General features: G+C 37.7%; 1 non-coding gene across 1 annotated transcript; it reads right to left on the bottom strand.

Annotated features, from left to right (window-relative positions):
• Nucleotides 1-4179: 4179 nt before the first annotated feature.
• On the bottom strand, nt 4180-4287 carry LOC148564321 (small nucleolar RNA R71). The gene has a single exon (XR_015884086.1). It is a non-coding gene; the product is annotated as a small nucleolar RNA R71 (small nucleolar RNA).
• Nucleotides 4288-8514: the final 4227 nt, after the last annotated feature.

Below are 8514 nucleotides of genomic sequence, written 5' to 3'. Positions count from 1 at the left end.
TACAGCTAGAGGAGCTAGAGTGTTTGAGGAATGAGGCGTATGAGAATGCCCAGATTTACAAGGAAAAGACTAAAGCATTCTATGACCATCACATCTGGAAGAAGGATTCCAAGAAGGTGATGAGGTTCTCCTCTACAACTCGAGACTTCGATTCATGCCTGGCAAGCTCCACTCTAGATGGGAAGGACCTTTCAAGGTGAAGGAGAAAAAGCCCTATGAAGTGGTGGAGTTGTTTGATCCCAAAAGTGAAGCAACTTTCAAGGTGAATGGACATAGAGTGAAGAAGTACCATGGCTACAAGCTCCAAAGGGAGCTAGAGGTGTTTCTATTGACGGATGCACCTAGAGAAGGAGAAACTTGAGCGACTGACTGATGAGCACATAATTTATACGCTTTTTGGCATTGTTTTTACATAGTTTTCAGTATGATTTAGTTAGTTTTTAGTATATTTTTATTAGTTTTTAATTAAAAATCACATTTTGGACTTTACTATGAGTTTGTGTGTTTTTCTGTGATTTCAGGTATTTTCTGGCTGAAATTGAGGGACCTGAGCAAAAATCAGATTCAGAGGTTGAAGAAGGACTGCAGATGCTGTTGGATTCTGACCTCCCTGCACTCAAAGTGGATTTTATGGAGCTACAAAACTCCAAATGGTACGATTCTAATTGCGTTGAAAAGTAGTTATCCAGGGCTTTCCAGAAATATATAATAGTCTATCCTTTGCTCGAGTTTAGATGACGCAAACTGGCATTGAACGCCAGTTCCATGTTGCAGTTTGGCGTTCAACACCAGAAACAAGTTGCAAAGTGGAGTTCAACGCCAGAAACACGTTACAAACTGGTGTTCAACTCCAAGAATGACCTCTCCACGTGTAAACTTCAAGCTCAGCCCAAGCACACACCAAGTGGGCCCCGGAAGTGGATTTCTGCATCATTTACTCATTTCTGTAAACCCTAGTAACTAGTTTAGTATAAATAGGACTTTTTACTATTGTATTTACATCTTTAGTTTCATCTTTAGATCACATTTGAGGGCTGGCCAGTCGGCCATGCCTGGACCTTATCACTTATGTATTTTCAACGGTAGAGTTTCTACACACCATAGATTAAGGTGTGGAGCTCTGCTGTTCCTCAAAGATTAATGCAAAGTACTACTATTTTTCTATTCAATTCAACTTATTCTGCTTCTAAGATATTCATTCGCACTTCAATATGATGGATGTGATGATCGTGACAGTCATCATCATTCTCAACTTATGAACGCGTGCCTGACAACCACTTCCGTTCTACCTTAGATTGAATGGATATCTCTTGGATATCTAATACAGGGGACCGAGTCCGAGTTATTAGTGTCTTCATGGTATAAGTTAGAACCCATGGATGGCCATTCTTGAGATCCAGAAAGCCTAAACCTTGTCTGTGATTTTTCGAGTAGGATCTAGGAAGGGATGGCTGTGACGAGCTTCAAACTCGCGAGTGCTGGGCGTAGTGACAGACGCAAAAGGATAGTAAATCCTATTCCAGTATGATCGAGAACCGACAGATGATTAGCCATGCAGTGACAGCGCATTGGACCATTTTCACAGGAGGATGGGATGTAGCCATTGACAACGGTGATGTCCTACATAAAGCTTGCCATGGAAAGGAGTAGGATTGATTGGATGAAGACAGCAGGAAAGCAGAGATCAGAGGAACGAAAGCATCTCTATACGCTTATCTGAAATTCTCACCAATGAATTACATAAGTATCTCTATCCTAGTTATATTCTATTTGTCTTTTATTTATCACTTTATAAAACTATTTGCATCCGCCTGACTGAGATTTACAAGGTGACTATAGCTTGCTTCAAGCCGACAATCTCCGTGGGATCGACCCTTACTCACGTAAGGTTTATTACTTGGACGACCCAGTGCACTTGCTGGTTAGTTGTACGAAGTTGTGAAACAGATATAAGATTATGAACGTGCGTATTGAGTTTTTAGCGCCGTTACCAAGAAATGGAATGATCACGATTTCGCACACCAAGTTTTTGGCGCCGTTGCCGGGGATTGTTCGAGTTTGGACAACTGACGGTTCATCTTGTTGCTCAGATTAGGTAATTTTCTTCTTGTTTCAACTTTTATTTGGTTTTCAAAAACTTTTTCAAAAATTTTTTCTTTGTTTTCATTTTTCTTAAAATAAATTTTACGAAAAATCAAAAAAAAAAACTTTACAAAATCATAAAATCAAAAATATTTTTGATGTTTCTTGTTTGAGTCTACAGTCAAGATTTAAATTTGGTGTCAATTGCATCTTTTTAATTTTTTAAAATTATTTTCAAAAATTTCATGCATTGCATTCTTCATGATCTTCAAGTTGTTCTTGGCCAGTCTTCTTGTTTAATCTTCATATTTTCTTGTTTTGTGTCTTTCCTTGTTTTTCATATGGATTCTTGAATTATTAATGTCTAAAGAATAAAAATTTTTAAGTTTGGTGTCTTGCATGTTTTTCTTTTCTTAAAAATTTTCAAAAATAAGTCTTGATGTTCATCTTGATCTTCAAAGTATTCTTGGTGTTCATCTTGACATTCATAGTGTTCTTGCATGCATTCTTTGTTTTGATCCAAAAAGAAAAGAGAAAAACACAAAAAATGACGTTTTATTTTTTTTCTCTTTCTTTATTAAAATTCAAAAATAAAAAAAAAAATATATCTTTTCCTTATTTTACTCAAAATTTTCGAAAATATGATTTGATTTAGTCAAAAATTTTTTAAATTTAGTTATTTCTTATGAGTCAAATCAAATTTTCAATTTAAAAATCTTATCTTTTTCAAATCTTTTTCAAAATCAGATCTTTTTCATTTTTCCTTTATATTTTTGAAAACTTTTTAAATTTGATTTTCAAAATCTTTCTCTTATTTTATTTCTTAATTAGCATTTAATGTGATTGATTCAAAAATTTCAAGTTGTTACTTGCCTATTAAGAAAGGTTCAATCTTTAAATTTTAAAATCTTATCTTTTTGTTTCTTGTTAGTCAAGTAATCAACTTTAATTTTCAAAATCAAATCTTTTTAAATTTCTTTTTCAAATCTTTTTCAAAATAAGTTTCAATCAATCATATCTTTTTGTTTCAATCATATCCCTTTTTTTATTTCAATCATATCTTTTTTCAAATTCAAATTCAAAATCTTTTCTAACTTCTTTCCTAACCTCTTATCTTTTTTAAAATTGATTTTCAAATCCTTTTTAATCAATCTTATCTTTTTGTTTCAATCATATCTTTTTTAAAACCACCTAACTAATTCAATCTCTCTTAAAATTTTCGAAAATACCTCCCTCTTTTTCAAAATTTCATTTTGATTAACTAATTGTTTCAATTTTAATTTAATTTCAACTTTAATTTTCAAAATCTAACTTTCAATTTTAAATTTTTATTTTTAATTAAATTTCGAAATTCTTTCTCTCATCTCTTTCTATTTATTTATTCATCTACTAACACTTCTCTTCCATCCAAAAAAATTCGAACGCCACCTCCCTCTCTGTGTTCGAGTTTTTCCTCTTCTCTTCTTTACATTACATTCTTTTCTTCTTCTACTCACACAAAGGAATCTCTATACTGTGATATAGAGGATTCCATATTTTCTTTGTTATTCCCTTCTTTGTCATATGAGCAGGAGCAAGGACAAGAACATTCTTGTTGAAGCAGATCCTGAACCTGAAATGACTCTAAAAAGAAAACTAAGAGAAGCTAAAATACAACAATCCAGAGACAACCTTACAGGAATTTTCGAACAGGAAGAGGAGATGGCAGCCAAAAATAATAATAATGCAAGGAGGATGCTTGGTGACTTTACTGCACCTAATTCCAATTTACATGGAAGAAGCATCTCAATTCCTGCCATTGGAGCAAACAACTTTGAGCTAAAACCTCAATTAGTTTCTCTGATGCAGCAGAACTGCAAGTTTCATGGACTTTCATCTGAAGATCCTTTTCAGTTCTTAACTGAATTCTTGCAGATCTGTGATACTGTTAAGACCAATGGGGTTGATCCCGAGGTCTACAGGCTTATGCTTTTCCCGTTTGCTGTAAGAGACAGAGCTAGAGTATGGTTGGACTCTCAACCTAAAGATAGCCTGAACTCTTGGGATAAGCTGGTCACGGCTTTCTTAGCCAAGTTCTTTCCTCCTCAAAAGCTGAGTAAGCCTAGAGTGGATGTTCAAACCTTCAGACAGAAAGAAGGTGAATCCCTCTATGAAGCTTGGGAGAGATATAAGCAACTGACCAAAAAGTGCCCTTCTGATATGCTTTTAGAATGGACCATCCTGGATATATTCTATGATGGTCTGTCTGAATTAGCTAAGATGTCATTGGATACTTCTGCAGGTGGATCCATTCACCTAAAGAAAACGCCTGCAGAAGCTCAAGAACTCATTGACATGGTTGCTAATAACCAGTTCATGTACACTTCTGAGAGGAATCTTGTGAGTAATAGGACGCTTCAGAAGAAGAGAGTTCTTGAAATTGATACTCTGAATGCCATATTGGCTCAGAATAAAATATTGACTCAGCAAGTCAATATGATTTCTCAGAGTCTGAATGGAATGCAAGCTGCATCCAATAGTACTCAAGAGGCATCTTTTGAGGAAGAAGCTTATTATCCTGAGAACCCTGCAATAGCAGAGGTGAATTACATGGGTGAACCATCATGGAGAAATCACCCAAATCTCTCATGGAAGGATCAACAAAAGCCTCAACTAGACTTTAATAATGGTGAAAGAAACAGGTTTAGCAATAGTAAGCCTTTTCCATCATCCACTCAGCAAAAGACAGAGAGTTCTGAGCAGAATCCATCTAGCTTGGCAAATATAGTCTCTGATCTATCTAAGGCCACTCTAAGTTTCATGAATGAAATAAGGTCCTCCATTAGAAATTTGGAAGCACAAGTGGGCTAGCTAAGTAAAAGGATCACTGAAATTCCTCCTAGTACTCTCCCAAGCAATACAGAAGAAAATCCAAAAGGAGAGTGCAAGGCCATTGAAATGACCATCATGGCCGAAATCACAAAAGAGGAGGAGGACGTGAATCCCAGTGAGGAAAACCTCCTGGGACATCCAGAGATCAATAAGGAGTTTCCCTCTGAGGAACCAAAGGAATCTGAGGCTCATCTAGAGACCATAGAGATTCCATTGAACCTCCTTATGCCATTCATGAGCTCTGATGAGTATTCTTCTTCTGAAGAGAATGAAGATGTTACTGAAAAGCAAGTTGCCAAGTACCTTGGTGCTATCATGAAGCTGAATGCCAAATTATTTGGTAATGAGACTTGGGAAGATGAACCTCCCTTGCTCACCAATGAACTGAGTGATCTGGATCAACTGAGATTGCCTCAGAAGAAACAAGATCCTAGAAAGTTCTTAATACCTTGTACCATAGGCACCATGACCTTTGAAAAGGCTCTATGTGACCTTGGGTCAGGGATAAACCTCATGCCCCTCTCTGTAATGGAGAAATTGGGAATCTTTGAGGTGCAAGCTGCCAGAATGTCACTAGAGATGGCAGACAACTCAAGAAAATAGGCTTATGGACTAGTAGATGACATGTTACTAAAGGTTGAAGACCTTTACATCCCTGCTGATTTCATAATCCTAGACACTGGGAAGGAAGAGGATGAATCCATCATCCTTGGAAGACCCTTCCTAGCCACAGCAAGAGCTGTGATTGATGTGGACAGAGGAAAGTTGCTCCTTCAATTGAATGAAGACTACCTTGTGTTTAAAACTCAAGGTCCTCCTTCTGTAACCATGGAGAGGAAGCATGAAAAGCTTATCTCAGTACAGAGTCAAACAAAGCCCCCACAATCAAACTCTATGTTTGGTGTTGAATCCTGGTGCACGAAATTGTGATTTCCAGGCTCAAACTATTCCTGGCACGTGAGCAACTTGGTACGCGTAATCGTGATTACACATTCATAATTTGTCACAACTTCGATACAACTAACCAGCAAGTGCACTGGGTCGTCCAAGTAATACCTTACGTGAGTAAGGGTCAAATCCCACGGAGATTGTTGGTATGAAGCAAGCTATGGTCACCTTGCAAATCTCAGTCAGGCGGATATAAAGTGATAATGGTGTTTTGGAATATTATATAATAAAATAGGGATAGAGATATTTATGTAATTCATTGGTAGGAATTTCAGATAAGCGAATGGAGATGCTTTCGTTCCTCTGAACCTCTGCTTTCCTGCTATCTTCATCCAGTCAGTCTTACTCCTTTCCATGGCTGGCTTTATGTGATACATCACCACTGTCAATGGCTACTTTCGGTCATCTCTCGGGAAAATGATCCAATGCCCTGTCACGGCACGGCTAATCGTCTGGAGGCATCACCCTTGCCAATGGCTTCATCTTATCCTCTCAGTGAATAATATGCTCACGCACCCTGTCACGGCACGGCTATTCATCTGTCGGTTCTCGATCATGCTGGAATAGGATTTACTATCCTTTTGCGTCTGTCACTAACGCCCTGCAATCGCGAGTTTGGAGCTCGTCACAGTCATTCATTCATCGAATCCTACTCGGAATACCACAGACAAGGTTTAGACTTTCCGGATTCTCTTGAATGCTGCCATCATTCTAGCATACGCCACGAAGATTCTGGTTAGGAGATCTAAGAGATATTCATTCTAGCTTATTTCATGTAGAACGGAAGTGTTTGTCAGGCACGCGTTCATAAAGGAGAAGGATGATGAGCGTCACACATAATCATCACCTTCATCACGTTCTTGGGTACGAATGGATATCTTAGAAGCGCAATAAGATGAATTGAATAGAAAACAGTAGTACTTTGCATTAATCTTTGAGGAACAGCAGAGCTCCACACCTTAATCTATGGAGTGTAGAAACTCTACCGTTGAAATTACATAAGTGAAAGTCCAGGCATGGCCGAGATGGCCAGCCCCTAAAGTCTAAGAACAATGCGTTCAAAGATGATCCTAAGATGATCAAAAGATGCCTAATACAATAGTAAAAGGCCCTATTTATAATAAACTAGCTACTAGGGTTTACATGAGTAAGTAATTGATGTATAAATCCACTTCCTGGCCCACTTGGTGTGTGTTTGGGCTGAGCCTGAGTGTTGCACGTGTAGAGGTCCTTCCTGGAGTTGAACGCCAGCTTTTGTGCCAGTTTGGGCGTTCAACTCTGGTTTTGGCTCCTTCTTTGGCGCTGGACGCCAGATTTGGGTAGAATGCTGGCGTTGAACGACAGTTTACATCGTCTATTCTTGGCCAAAGTATGGACTATTATATATTTCTGGAATGTCCTGAATGTCTACTTTCCAACGCAATTGGAAGCGCGCTATTTCGAGGTCTGTAGCTCCAGAAAATCCACTTTGAGTGCAGGGAGGTCAGAATCCAACAGCATCAGCAGTCCTTCTTCAACCTCTGAATCAGATTTTTGCTCAAGTCCCTCAATTTCAGCCAGAAAATACCTGAAATCACAGAAAAATACACAAACTCATAGTAAAGTCCAGAAATGTGAATTTAACATAAAAACTAATGAAAACATCCCTAAAAGTAACTAGATCCTACTAAAAACATACTAAAAACAATGCCAAAAAGCGTATAATTTATCCGCTCATCACAACACCAAACTTAAATTGTTGCTTGTCCCCAAGCAACTGAAAATCAAATAGGATAAAAAGAAGAGAATATACTACAAATTCCAAACTATCAATGAAACAGAGCTTCAATCATATGAGTGGGACTTATAGCTTTTTGCCTCTTGAATAGTTTTGGCATCTCACTTTATCCATTGAGGTTCAGAATGATTGGCATCTATAGGAACTTCAGATTTCGAATAGTGTTATTGACTCTCCTAGTTCAGTATGATGATTCTTGAACACAGCTTTTTTTATGAGTCCTGGCCGTGGCCCTAAGCACTTTGTTTTCCAGTATTACCACCGGATACATAAATGCCACAGACACATAATTGGGTGAACCTTTTCAGATTGTGACTCAGCTTTGCTAAAGTCCCCAATTAGAGGTGTCCAGGATTCTTAAGCACACTCTTTTTTTTTTGCTTTGGACCTTGACTTTAATCGCTCAGTCTCAAGTTTTCACTTGACACCTACACGCCACAAGCACATGGTTAGGGACAGCTTGGTTTAGCCGCTTAGACCAGGATTTTATTCCTTTAGGCCCTCCTATCCACTGATGCTCAAAGCCTTGGGATCTTTTTTAATTGCCCTTGCCTTTTGGTTTTAAGGGTTATTGGCTTTTTGCTCTTGCCTCTTGGTTTTAAGAGCTTTTGGCTTTTTCTGCTTGCTTTTTCTTTCTATTATTTTTTTCGCCTATATTTTTTCTTTTTTTTTTCTGCAAGCTTTGTTCTTTGCTGCTTTTTCTTGCTTCAAGAATCATTTTTATGATTTTTCAGATTATCAAATAACATGTCTCCTAGTCATCATTCTTTCAAGAGCCAACATATTTAACATTCTTAAACAACAACTTCAAAAGACATATGCACTGTTCAAGCATA

Source organism: Arachis ipaensis, chromosome B5 (genome assembly GCF_059453495.1).
Source record: "Arachis ipaensis isolate K30076 ecotype BB chromosome B5, ASM5945349v1, whole genome shotgun sequence".
Lineage (NCBI taxonomy): Eukaryota > Viridiplantae > Streptophyta > Magnoliopsida > Fabales > Fabaceae > Arachis > Arachis ipaensis.
This window is presented reverse-complemented; position numbering and strand designations above follow the sequence as displayed.